Genomic DNA, 12098 nt, shown 5'->3' with positions numbered 1-12098 from the left:
TCAGATCTGGCTGATTGGAATCTGTGCAGTAAATGAGGACTCCTACCAGCAGCATGTCTAATTAAATCATCTGCAGCATATCACGGAGACAGGGCATTACAAGAGATTACAGCCCGGTCCAGCTCTGCCCGTAGACCCCCGAGAACAATGGCCTATAATCTGTCTTAATTCCTCAGCTAATCAAGCAACGCAGGGCTCAGAGTCCCAGGGCTGCAGTGGTACAGCAGTTCATCCACCCAAATATTTAAGTGACAAAGCTAAAAAGGCAGAAAGGCTTGAATAATAGCTGTTCTGCGATCACTCTAAACTCATAGATTTTTAACATTTACCAAGCGCTGCAATTGCCTCCACCAAAGAACCCATTTTACTCAAACTCTCATTTTATATTGACAACTTTTTAAAGGCTTTTCTACATCTGAAGGAGAAAAAGTAGCCATTTATACGTTATTTATACCATTTATATTTATCTTTCCCTGCTCAGTCATCTTGATTTCATGAAACCTTTATAGCTGGTGTCACTGGTGCGCAGGTTGCTCTCCCCACTGATCCGCCTCACATTAGGGAGAGAGCATTAAGCTTCACTTTAAGCCGCAAAACTTTAAGGACAGCACTTCCCCTTTCATTCGCTAAGATGACCAGTAAATCTCTCTCCTCTCCAGTGATCCTCCTTCTCTCTCTTCCTCTCTGGCCACCCAGACCAGCTGCAGCACTCTCTGCACTGCTGTGACCTGAACGCTTCTCTCGATACAAGTCCAACAACTGATGTCAACACAACAGGTACAATACATTCATTTATGTGTGGGAGTTTAGGAGCTGCTGCTACAGAAAACCAATTACTCTTCTGCAGAACACACCTCTTCAGAGGGCTATTTTAGAGGTCGTATAATTTGTAATGTTGCTAAGCAAATATGCGCTCAGTTGCAAGCGTGATGCAGTCTGATACAACAGCCCCGCAATAAATTCTACCTTCATGAGAGTGATAATGCTATAACTGTTTCAGAGAGGTGTTGATTCAACTTTATTGTTGTTGTTTTTTAAAGCTGTTGTTTGTAGGCTGATTTACACTGAGAGGTGTTTCTCTAATATTTGCCTGTTGGGTACTTGATATTAGGAACACCTGACGGTAAAATCCAACGTACCTCAAACACTCAACAAACTACATCCTCCAAAATGATCATCAAGCTGAATCAACAAAGCTCTAAAAAAGTTCTAACCTCAATGAAGGTGGACTTTATTGCAGGACTATTGTATTAAACTGCATAATGTCTTTGCATAATAATTTCCTCTTTATATTACTAGTTTATGGTGTATTATTTTACCTTTATTGTCATCACATATTTAAATTGTGCTTGTATCAGTGTTATCATTTTAGAATTACTGCATGCACTTCCGTTTTAGATTCAAGAGTGTATTCTTTTATGGGCACTCTATCCGTTTTATATGAGATCATTTCCTGTGTTTGCATCTCCTTTAATATGTGAGGCTGCTTTCTTTGAATTTCACCGGCTTTAGATGAGATTATCCAACTTTTATCTATCTATACATAACTTAATCATCTTATTCTATTTCAGACTAGATGTGGGGCTCAGAGCTACTTCAATGTGTGCTCTCATGTTCACAATTTTTGTGTCATACAGCGAGCTTACATGGGTTTCTGTTTTTAAATTTTAATCTGCAAATCTTTTAATCTAGAAAGCACTTTGTGCTTCAGCTTAAAAAGTGTTACATAAATAAAATAAATTGTTTTAGCTCGATGCAACTGGCAATCGAAAGTCATATTTCACTTACTGTTAAAAAAAGATAAACTTGCGTCGAGAGAGGAGAAAGAGAGGAGTAAATATAGTCCAGATGAGATCAATGCATTTGACAAAAAAGGAGAGGATAATGATGACAAAAAAAGCTGCGCAAATCAATGTCATAAATAAAATTATTTGTGTATGAGAGAGGGAGTTGGATTAGTTCTATTTATTTTTTAATTTCATTTGTATTATTTGACGATTCAAACATTGTTCAGCTAATGTCAGACCTGGAGAAAATAGGTGGTCATGATAAAGTATACACTTGTCCCTCAAGGGGTTGCCAGTTTGTGCACTAGCTAACATTGCTAGCTACCAACCATGAACATTGTTAAGGCACGTTAAATTTAGATTGCTAATGCTACCTAGATAACATTAACTTACTAACCAAGTACATCACGCTGGGCTTATACTTAAGAAATCTGACAATCTGACTTTTTCCCCCTTTCCTTCCTTTCTACAAGCTTTGTCAATGTATTATTTAAACAAAGGATGTGTGTACATACAAAATGTTATCAATATGCCCTTAAGGTTATAGTTCTTACAATTCTTTACAACGTTTGTTAAATGTTTTTCAAAATCATCTTATCCTTTAGAAACAGGTCTTTAGTCTCTCTGTAATTGTAAAACATTTCTCACCTGCATATTTCCATCCATCTATCCTAATAGTTAAGTGGTTTTTAGCAGTTTTACTTGCAAGAAAACATATGGCAAATTACAAACAGACTTCTCTGTGCAGAAGGCCTACATGAACATTTCTAATGCACAACAGATGTACCGTCATCTGACGCACTTAACTTAAGCACGAGCCAAAATAATCATCTCAAACAAGACACTATGTTCCGAGTTAAGGAGACAAGAAGCACCGGCTCTACTTTCTCCAATCAATGCAGTTGTTTATCTGCTAATCTAAGAACAGCATGGGCTGAAGTAAACATGCAGCCCAGCTCTGTGCTGGGCTGCATGTGCCTCAAGCATCATCAGTAGCATCAGTGATAAGTGCAGTACAAGCTACAGCCTCTCTCTAGATGAGGATTTTATGCCAGCACTCCTCTAATGGAATATGACTGTTGTGTCTTTCCTCATGGCTCCATTTTCACATGAACACTGACTCTCTGCCACACCAAACTGACTGACCGCCAAGCAGGACAGCTCACTCGTTTGGTACAGGGTGGGTGGTGGTAAATTAGCAGGGTGGAAGGGACTGGAAACTAGCTTCCTGAAAAGAATCGGTTACCAAACAAGATATGTGGCGTTTAATAAAGCAGTTTACCTGAGAAACAAGGAGACTGAGAGAGAAGACAAAGCAGGAGGAGGGGTGTAAAAAAAAAACAAAAAAGAGAGAGAGACAGGGAGACAAAGATGGAGCTGCTAAAGGAAAGGAGAGCAGACTAAGGCAACCACAGGGGAGATGGCAGCCGTGGGTGCCCTTGAAATTGCCTGACTCATTACTGCAGCAGCACGGCCATGCGTGGTGATGGCAGGCTCAGAGAGAGAGAGAGAGCTCTCGGCTGGGCTCTGACAGTCAGAGAGTGAAAGACAGCCTTGTTTTTAAAACCACCAGAGGAATGCTTCAAAAGACAGCGTGCTCTCTCTGCCTTTTCAAATGCCGCCCTGCGCCACAGCGAGGCAGACGTGAAACGTGGGAATACGTTTTTACAATTAACCCTCTTCTTTGTGGCCCGATGATGGCAAAATAAGTAGGTATAAGATTTAATCAAGGACAGCCTACAGGTGCATCTGGATGCTTTGAGTGACAGGTCTGTGTGGGTGACTTACACCACAGCAATCATTTAATTCTTCAGCTGCGTGGGCTTTAGTCAGACCAGCAGCATCACTGCACAACTGCCTGCTGCTATACCATCTATAGTATCTATAGTCTCTGGAACAAAAGTTAAGTTCCTGAGTAAGCACGGATAACCAGGAGCTGCAGTCTTACTTTCCCTTCTTATTTAGTCTTACACCACTGTCAAGTAGAGCGGAAACACGTCCCCAGGGCAAGCAGACAGCAGGAAGAGTCTGTCTAGCCCTGCAAGACTGTGGTCGCACACAGCCAACTGACAGTCTCGATCAGCACAATTAAAGCGCGGTGGCCGCTGCGGCCTCCACTTTGTCCTCCGCGGGAGTTCACTGCCAACTTTGAGCCACAGTGGTGTGATAATAAGTGCACAGCTTCGTCCAGCTCTAGTCAGGGTTACAGCAATCCAGCCAACCTCTATTTAGGATGGCGCCAGAGCTCCAAGTGTAGCATGACTGTGGGAGGGAACTGAAATCTCATCGCCATTAACAACTAAAATAAAAAGGCTTTGTTTCACAGAACATAAAGCATGGACTTCACAGGGTGAAGAAGATAGTGGCTCACAGATAAGGATGTCTGGTTTTCTGGTTATAACCTTGTTTAATGAGTTCAAAATAAGACTAATGAGCCAAACAAAAATTCCAGCAAAATAACATCTAAGGAATGAAATGACAGAAAGCTGGAGATTGCTAGTGCTGTTTGTGGCTTTATATAATGTATTTGATCAAGACATCAGAAATACTCTTACATTAGGAGCATTTCTGCTATTGTGCATTACGTTCAGAATGCATTAGTTCCCTCTGTGAAATCTCCACTCCCTGAAGCAAATGGCAGGCAGGGCTACACACAAATCCTCACCGATCCTACCTTAATGTCCTTTATGTTGAGGAGTACGTGCAAATGTGTTGAGTTAATGTTTGCCAGATGTGTGTGCGTCGCCCTGCAATGGCTCGTGTGCCGGATGTGTTTGTGCATTACAGATCTGGCTACAATAGCATTCACATGTTGGGAAAGGATGCAAATCAGCAGGAGGTAAAGCTCTCAACACAGCGTCAAGACTCAGAGCCTGAGGTCAGTGGAGTGACATGCCAGGCTAAGGAGATTACAGCCAGCCACACACCAACCAAGGACTGGCCACATCACTGGACCGCAAAACACACTGTCAACGCAGAGTTAAGGCGGTGGTGCCATGACTTAACAAGTGTGTTTATCTGAACCCTTCGGGAATCTAATTTGATTGAGAATATCAAATGCGTTGTAACAAGCAAAGGCCATGATGCCAAACTACAGGCTTACAGAACAGTGGTTCACAAACCAATGGATGATGTTTTACATTTAGGGTTGGTTAAAAAGTCCACGTCCCTACTGTAGATCTTTAAATTTGATTTGTCATCCTTCAAGCTCTGATTGTGAAACACACTCATAGACAAGTCTGTGCTTACTGAATAGGGATGGGTTAACTACAACACAAAGGGGATGAAGATATGTCTGCGTCATCCTGCTCATTTTACGAACAGTGAGGTGAGAGGATGATGTAACCTGAGCGCAAACACTGCCAGAAACATAGATAGCACTAGTGAACCATTTTTACGCTTAAGTGAGTATGGATTTTTGTCTTTACCAAGAACAAAATCTCAAACCAGTCACCAGAATTAAATCTGGCAATGGACAGGCAAAGGAAACCACGAGTATGTCGAAATTTCAGGTTTGATGTGTGGAACTTTATATGTCTTCAAAGCTGCTGGAAGATGCCATTAAAGGTTACGTAGGTTTATATTCCAACAGTTATCACTGTTATTAAGTGTTTGGTCAGTAACCCATGTTTCTCCTAATCCTACTCATGCAGTTTAAGAGTTAATAAATGTTCTGGTGTCCCTGACAACTTTATCCAATCAGAACAGAGAACTCAAGAAAGAGGCAGCCATGTCTGCTCTATGATCAGGCAGAAAGCATGATGCACACAAGCAATGGAGGAACAGGGAAAGCTACCTATTTAAGCAATCCTCTAGCAGCTTCTACTACAAAACAGGCAAAGCTTTGAAAAATAGTTGAAGAAAAGAAAGAGGAAAAGAGCTGCCTCCACAAAAAGAAGAAAGGAGTCGTGTAAGTGTGGTGATGTAAAGGGGAGGATTAGGACATAAAGTTAGCTGAAACGAGAACATTTACAGAAGCTTTCAGTTCTATTTTCAATTTTGCTTTGTGACAGCGTTGTTGTGTGGTTAGGTTTAGGCACAAACAACACTTGGTTAGGGATGGGAAAGGATCTTTTTTAATTTTTTGGGAGTCCATTAACACAAGGTGTCTTCAAGAAGATCCAGTGGTCTCACACTTACAAATGTTGACCTACTGTCTCGAATGGGTGTCTCTCGCTTGACAGCCATCATGCCTGGCTGTAAAGACATCACCATCCCTGGTAGACTGGGCTACAAAATCAGGATTGCAAATACTGCCAATTTCAAACACATTCTGCTTCCCCTCTTCGTGAACTCCTCTTAGAGAGCCACACAAATGATGAGTTGTATCATTCAGGCCAATGAGAGAGCAACATATGGAGACACAGAAGCAGAAACAGTTTAAGCCAGTCCCAAATACTATGTGCCAACGTGTTAAACAATTCAACAATTGAACACAAAAAAGCCAAGCTTTGGCTCTCAACCTAGCAAATCCTTTCCCCCTCATCTACAAACTTTCCCACCCTACAAAAAGGTTCATTTTAAAGAGGCCACGGAGCTGGCAGGGGTAGTCACAACACTGGAGCTAATTGCTGCTGCACTTACACATCCTCACCATGTTGTTTTGGCACTTTAGTAAAGCATTGTTGAGCCTTATGCTAAAAGTGAAGTTCGTGCCTGCAGGCGCAGCTCTCTCACACTTGTTTGCATCTGTCACACAGCTCCTGTCTACTCACTGGAAAGTAAAGAGATGTTAGAGTTGACTAATACCAGTATTATACGGGCTCTGTCTTACAATTAATTGTAGACTAAAATTTTCAAGTGACAGAAGACACATTCATAATAAAATTTACTTTGTGATCTCAAACCATCACAACAGCTTCTGTAGTCTTGTTTGGATGTTTGTGTTTGTCTTGTAAGGAAGGGATATTAAGGAACAAACCACCACACTTGTAGATCTGAAAAGGCCAGTATGCCGAGCTCATCATAGGACACGGTTATTTTCCGATGGGGCCTCTGTGTACTCGTGCTCTCTTTCAGTATTGTAGATCTGGGAAGCCTCCAAAGCTCCTGCCAGAATACAAAATGCCAGATCGCAGCATTGAAAAGAGCTCCAAGCAGAGGGACAAGCGGGTATCCAAGAAAAGAGAACCATCTTGTGCTGGGCCTAATTACTTCTGCTCCAAGATTACACAGTTTTGACCTTTCTCAGGCTTCCAGCACAGAGCCTGATTGGAAATTAAGGAACACACTGAAGACATCAGTGCTGTTAATTATATTCAATGCAGAACACAGAAGAACATCTGTAGCTCTATACTCCCCACTAACTCACTATGTTTCCTCTATTAATTATACACTATACTGCCAAAAGTATTCACTAATCAATCCTAATAATTGAAATCAGGTGTTTCAATCACTTCCATGGCCACACATGTATAAAAGCAAGCACCTAGTCATGCAGACTGTTTCTACAAACATTTATTAAAGAATTCGTCGCTCTCAGGAGCTCAGTGAATTCCAGTGTGGTACTGTGATAGGATGCCACCTGTGCAACAAGTCCAGTCGTGAAATTTCCTCGCTCCTAAATATTCCACAGTCAACTGTCAGCGGTATTACAACAAAGTGGAAGTGATGGGAATGACAGCAACTCAGCCACGAAGTGGTAGGCCATGTAAAATGACGGAGCGTAGTCAGAGGATGCTGGGGCGCATAGTGCACAGAGGTCGGCAACTTTCTGCAGAGTCAATCGCTCCAGACCTTCAAACTTCATGTGGCCTTCAGATTAACTCAAGAACAGTGTGTAGAGATCTTCAGGGAATGGGTTCCATGGCTGAGCAGCTGCATCCAAGCCATATATCAGCAAGTGCAATGCAAAATGTTGGATGCAGTGGTGTAAAGCATGGGGCCACTGGACTCTAGAGCAGTGGAGACACGTAGTGACAAATCGCACTTCTCCATCTGGCAATCTGTAGATGAATCTGGGTTTGGCAGTTGCCAGGAGAACAGTACTTATCTGACTGCACTGTGCCAAGTTAAAGTTTGGTGGAGGGGGATTATGGTGTGGGGTTGTTTTTCAGGAGCTGGGCTTGGCCCCTTAGTTCCAGTGAAAGGAACTCTTAATGCTTCAGCATACCAAGAGATGTTGGACAATTCCACGCTCCCAACTTTGTGGGAACAGTTTGGGGGATGGCCCTTTCCTGTTCCAACATGACTGTGCATCGATGCACGAAGCAAGGTCCATAAAGACATGGAGAAAACAGAACACCTCTGGGATGAATAAGGGCGGAGACTAAGAGCCAAGCCACCCCGTCCAACATCAGTGTGTGACCTCACAAATGCACTTCAGGAAGCATAGTCAAAAATTCCCATAAACATGATCCTAAACCTTGTGGAAAGCCTTCCCAGGGGAGTTGAAGCTGTTCTAGCAGCAAAGGGTAGACCGATGTCACTAAACAAGAGGGGGGAAAAGTTGACACCATACCCTCTCTCTCCCGGGAGGAGAGTGGCACCTGTTGGTGCACTGTGCAGTGGCCAGGGTGGCTACCCGCCTCCAAAGCTCCGATGGTGTTTCCATGGTGCATCACCCTCAGACCCTCGAGTAAGGTCGCAGGCGAGGCGCTTCCAGCTGTCAGAGGCGAGGACCGAGAGGCATCCAGCGAGGGACAGCGGGTGGTCGGGGGCCGCTACTTGCCCGAATCAATTCAGAGGATTTTCTGAATTGATACTGAATTGGGAAAAAATATACTGCAATGCATGAATTGATATTTTTATCCACCTCTAATGACTGGGGTCATTTATACTTGTTAAATTTCCAGCAAAGCTTACAAGTGTTTTGTGTGTTATTGGCCAATATATTGATATTCCTAATACTTCCAAAAATTGGCATCAGCTCCAAGAATCGAGTATTGGTTATGGTCTCATCTCTTCGACAATCATTGCAATTTTTCTGGCTCTGCCACAGAAAGATAATTCTCAGCTCTTAGTGCACCTGCTCATAGAGCTCACAAAGGCTTAGTTGTATTTCTGGCAGGTGTCTATCATCACAATACCAGACCTAATTCAATCTCTGAAAAATCAGGGGTGCCCTCAGCTTCTGGAAATCTATAAACAGGCAAATGTTTGGGCAATACAAGGATGTAATAAATATATTTTCACAGTATTTATTTGTGGAACAACTTAAAGCAATGATTACCTTTTTATACATAAGTGCATCACATTTCCTTTTTCGAGTTCTGAAATTAGACTTCTGGCCTGGACTGTCGGCTGTTTGGTTGACTGAGCTTCAGATTAGATGTCATTGGCTGCTGTAGATATTCTCAGTTTAAATATGTGGATCACTGGCTGAAAATTATGGCGTGAGTATATTTAGCCATTCATGGTGTCACTGAAGAAATATATTACAAAAACAAATATTTTTCATTGATTGTGTTTCATCACTTCTGTCAGGTGTAGTTGATAATTCAGCTGCAGTCTGCACATAAACCTGCGCATTGATTCAGAGCACTGAGGGTAAAATGAGCTTGACAGCATCAAAGATATACTTTCATAGGAGTGTAAGAGGTCAATGTAATGAATAGTCAAAGGCAGAGGCCAACCTATTGATACAGTCTCTGGCACAGAGCGATGGCAAAGACTATGCATAATAGACATAGGCATAACATTCAAGGTTACAGAGTCTGTCGAATCTTAAAAATGTGGACGTAAAGCAAAGATTTTAAATCAGAAACTCAAAGTTCTGAATCACAAAAACTCCATGATTATTTTAGGGTGACACCCACTGTGGACTGAGCTATAAACCCTTAAATACTACCTAACTGAGTGTTAACCATCAACACTTTGCCCTGTTTCTTATCAGAGAGTTCATCTTGCTGTCTGCCAAGAAAACGTGAAACCAAATATTTTCATGTTACAGATCTAAATATCCTTATCGGTAACCACAAGCTCAACAAGTGAGACAGACTACATGAAATAAGACTGGAATGTGTTTCCTTGCATACTGGAGCAAAGAAGGAAAGGGATTAGGAGCTTTGTTTCACAGTTATTGGATTTTGGCTCCGTGGGAAATGAATTATCCAAACAGTGAGGGGAAAGAAAATACTGAACCCTTAATGTGGAAAAAAATCAGTCAGTGCAAACACATGACACATTAACATAGGCTTGGTAAGGAGGCTGACAACTTTAAAGTCACTGTCATGAAATATATCCTTGATCTAAACTTTTTTAGGTTCTAAAACTTTACAACTTGGGCACTGACACTTCCTTACTTGCACAGTCCTTCACTGAGACAAGCCACAATTTATTCATAATACATCTAACATAACATTATATATGTAATCAATGCTTGTTCTAGCACCTCTAGCAACACTGTTCGCCGCTCCCCAAGGTTGTGTTCCGTTCACACTGTACACCCATGCCTGCACACCCACACACCTAGAGAACACTGTAGTGAAGTAGGCGGACGACACCACCATCATCGGCCACATTACAAGCAACAATGAGATGACAACCAAGGAGTTTAGAGTTGGGAATCTCTTGGCACCTCACGATTCGATTTGATTCCGATTCTGCGGTCAACAATTCAATTCTAAACCAATTATTGATGCATCTCGATGCAACAGTTTTTTTGGGTACATTTCAGACTCAGTCTGAGTTTGCTACTCAGAGTTTGCTAATCACTTACTACTTTTGGGATGATCATTAAAAAAAATCAACAGATTAATTACTTTCTCTGAAATTTTATTTAAAAAAATTAAATTATTATTAAAGGCTTTTCTTTGTCACAAATAGATACGAATCTCTATGAACACAGGATCCTCCTGTTACAAGCAATGGGCATATCCCTGTGAGAAAAACAGTATACTGTAGCCTATATAAAAATACAAAAAAGCTTTCAATGCAATAATCAATGCAGCTTGCATTTCAACACATTATGTTCCTATGTATCAGCTCTCATACTACAACATGGTTACTTACCTACCCACTTTCATCAAAGTGTCTGAAACTTCTGTTTTAGTTTCACTGTAGAATGTCGGTATGTCTGCGTCAGCGAAATAACGCAGAGATATTATTTTGTATCTTGGCTCTAGAGTGAACACCATCATCCGAAAACCCACGTTCTCCTCAATCGAATATGGCCTTAAATCCAATGCAATAAAACCTGCAATAGATTTGGTAATCCGCTTCGCTCTCTCAGAGTTCAACTGAAGCTGTGCCACCGCCTGCTCCATCGTTCTCTGGCTGGCATCTGCAACAGGTCGCTGCTTCTCTCCCAACTCTCGGTGGTATCGCGCAAGGTGGTTTCTCAAATTAGCTGTGTTGCCGAAGTATTTAAGTTTAGTTCCACACACCTTATAAACTGTGTAGGTCTTGTCAAATCTCCCTCGACTTTATGGAACTCAAAATGCTGCCATACTGTAGCTTTCAAAGAAGTTGGTGCCAGTCTTATGGGCTTGGTGCTTGCCATTGCAGCCATTTTGTTGCCGCTCAAACATAAACAACTCGCACGTGTGTTTGGTGCCCATGTACAGCAGAGAATCAGCAGGCACTTTCTGTAGCGCTCTGCAGCAGGTGAACTGAATGTTGCAGCAGGCGAACTGAATGTAGCAGAGGGCGAACCAATTTCAGTTTTAAAATTCCAATTAACAACGTAACTGCATTGAGACATAATCATTCTAGAGAGAATCGCGATGCATCGAAGAACTGAACATTTTTCCTACCCCTGAAGGAGCCGATGAGCAGTTGATTTTAGAAAAAAGGAGGCAAAGAGAAACACTCCTGTCTAAATCAGTGGAGCTGAGGTGGAGCAGGTGAACAGTTTGTTCATTACACATCACCACCCTGATTTAAAAAAAACATAAAAAAACACTCTAAACTCCTATGGAAGCATGAGAAGGTGAAATTTCAGTCAAATTCTTGTCCGCTTTTACAGAGGAGCAACAGAGAGCATCCTGACTGGAAATATCACAAACTGGCATTAGTCATGCATGGCCCAGGACAGAAAGGCTCTGTAGTGGGTGAAGTGAGAAAAAAGACAACACCCACCACAGCCACAGTCTTTTTACCTTGCTGCCATCTGGCAAAACACACAGAAGTATCCACTGCCATACCACTACGCTACAGAGCAGCTCCAGCCATTCTACTTTTCCATACTTTGATGTGATAAAAGACACGTTAGGTCATGTTAATCAGAGTACACACAGCTGTATATGAAAAGTGGAATAACAATTCTCATTAGCAATGTTTACAGCTTAGTAGGAATATTGTCTTTTTTTTAAGTAAGGGCAAAAACCTGAATATTTTTTAATGTAAACCATCAGTTTTGTATTTGTTGCT

At 41.8% G+C, this 12098-nt stretch overlaps 1 protein-coding gene across 3 annotated transcripts in view; it reads right to left on the bottom strand.

Annotated features, from left to right (window-relative positions):
* The window catches only part of trim62.1 (tripartite motif containing 62, tandem duplicate 1), a 43832-nt gene that overhangs the window by 29105 nt on the left and 2629 nt on the right, over window positions 1–12098 (bottom strand). The gene's annotated exons all lie outside the window — the stretch shown is intronic.

Source organism: Acanthopagrus latus, chromosome 6 (genome assembly GCF_904848185.1).
Source record: "Acanthopagrus latus isolate v.2019 chromosome 6, fAcaLat1.1, whole genome shotgun sequence".
NCBI lineage: Eukaryota > Metazoa > Chordata > Actinopteri > Spariformes > Sparidae > Acanthopagrus > Acanthopagrus latus.
The sequence above is the reverse complement of the archived record's forward strand: the minus strand, read 5'-3'. Positions and strand labels throughout refer to the sequence as shown.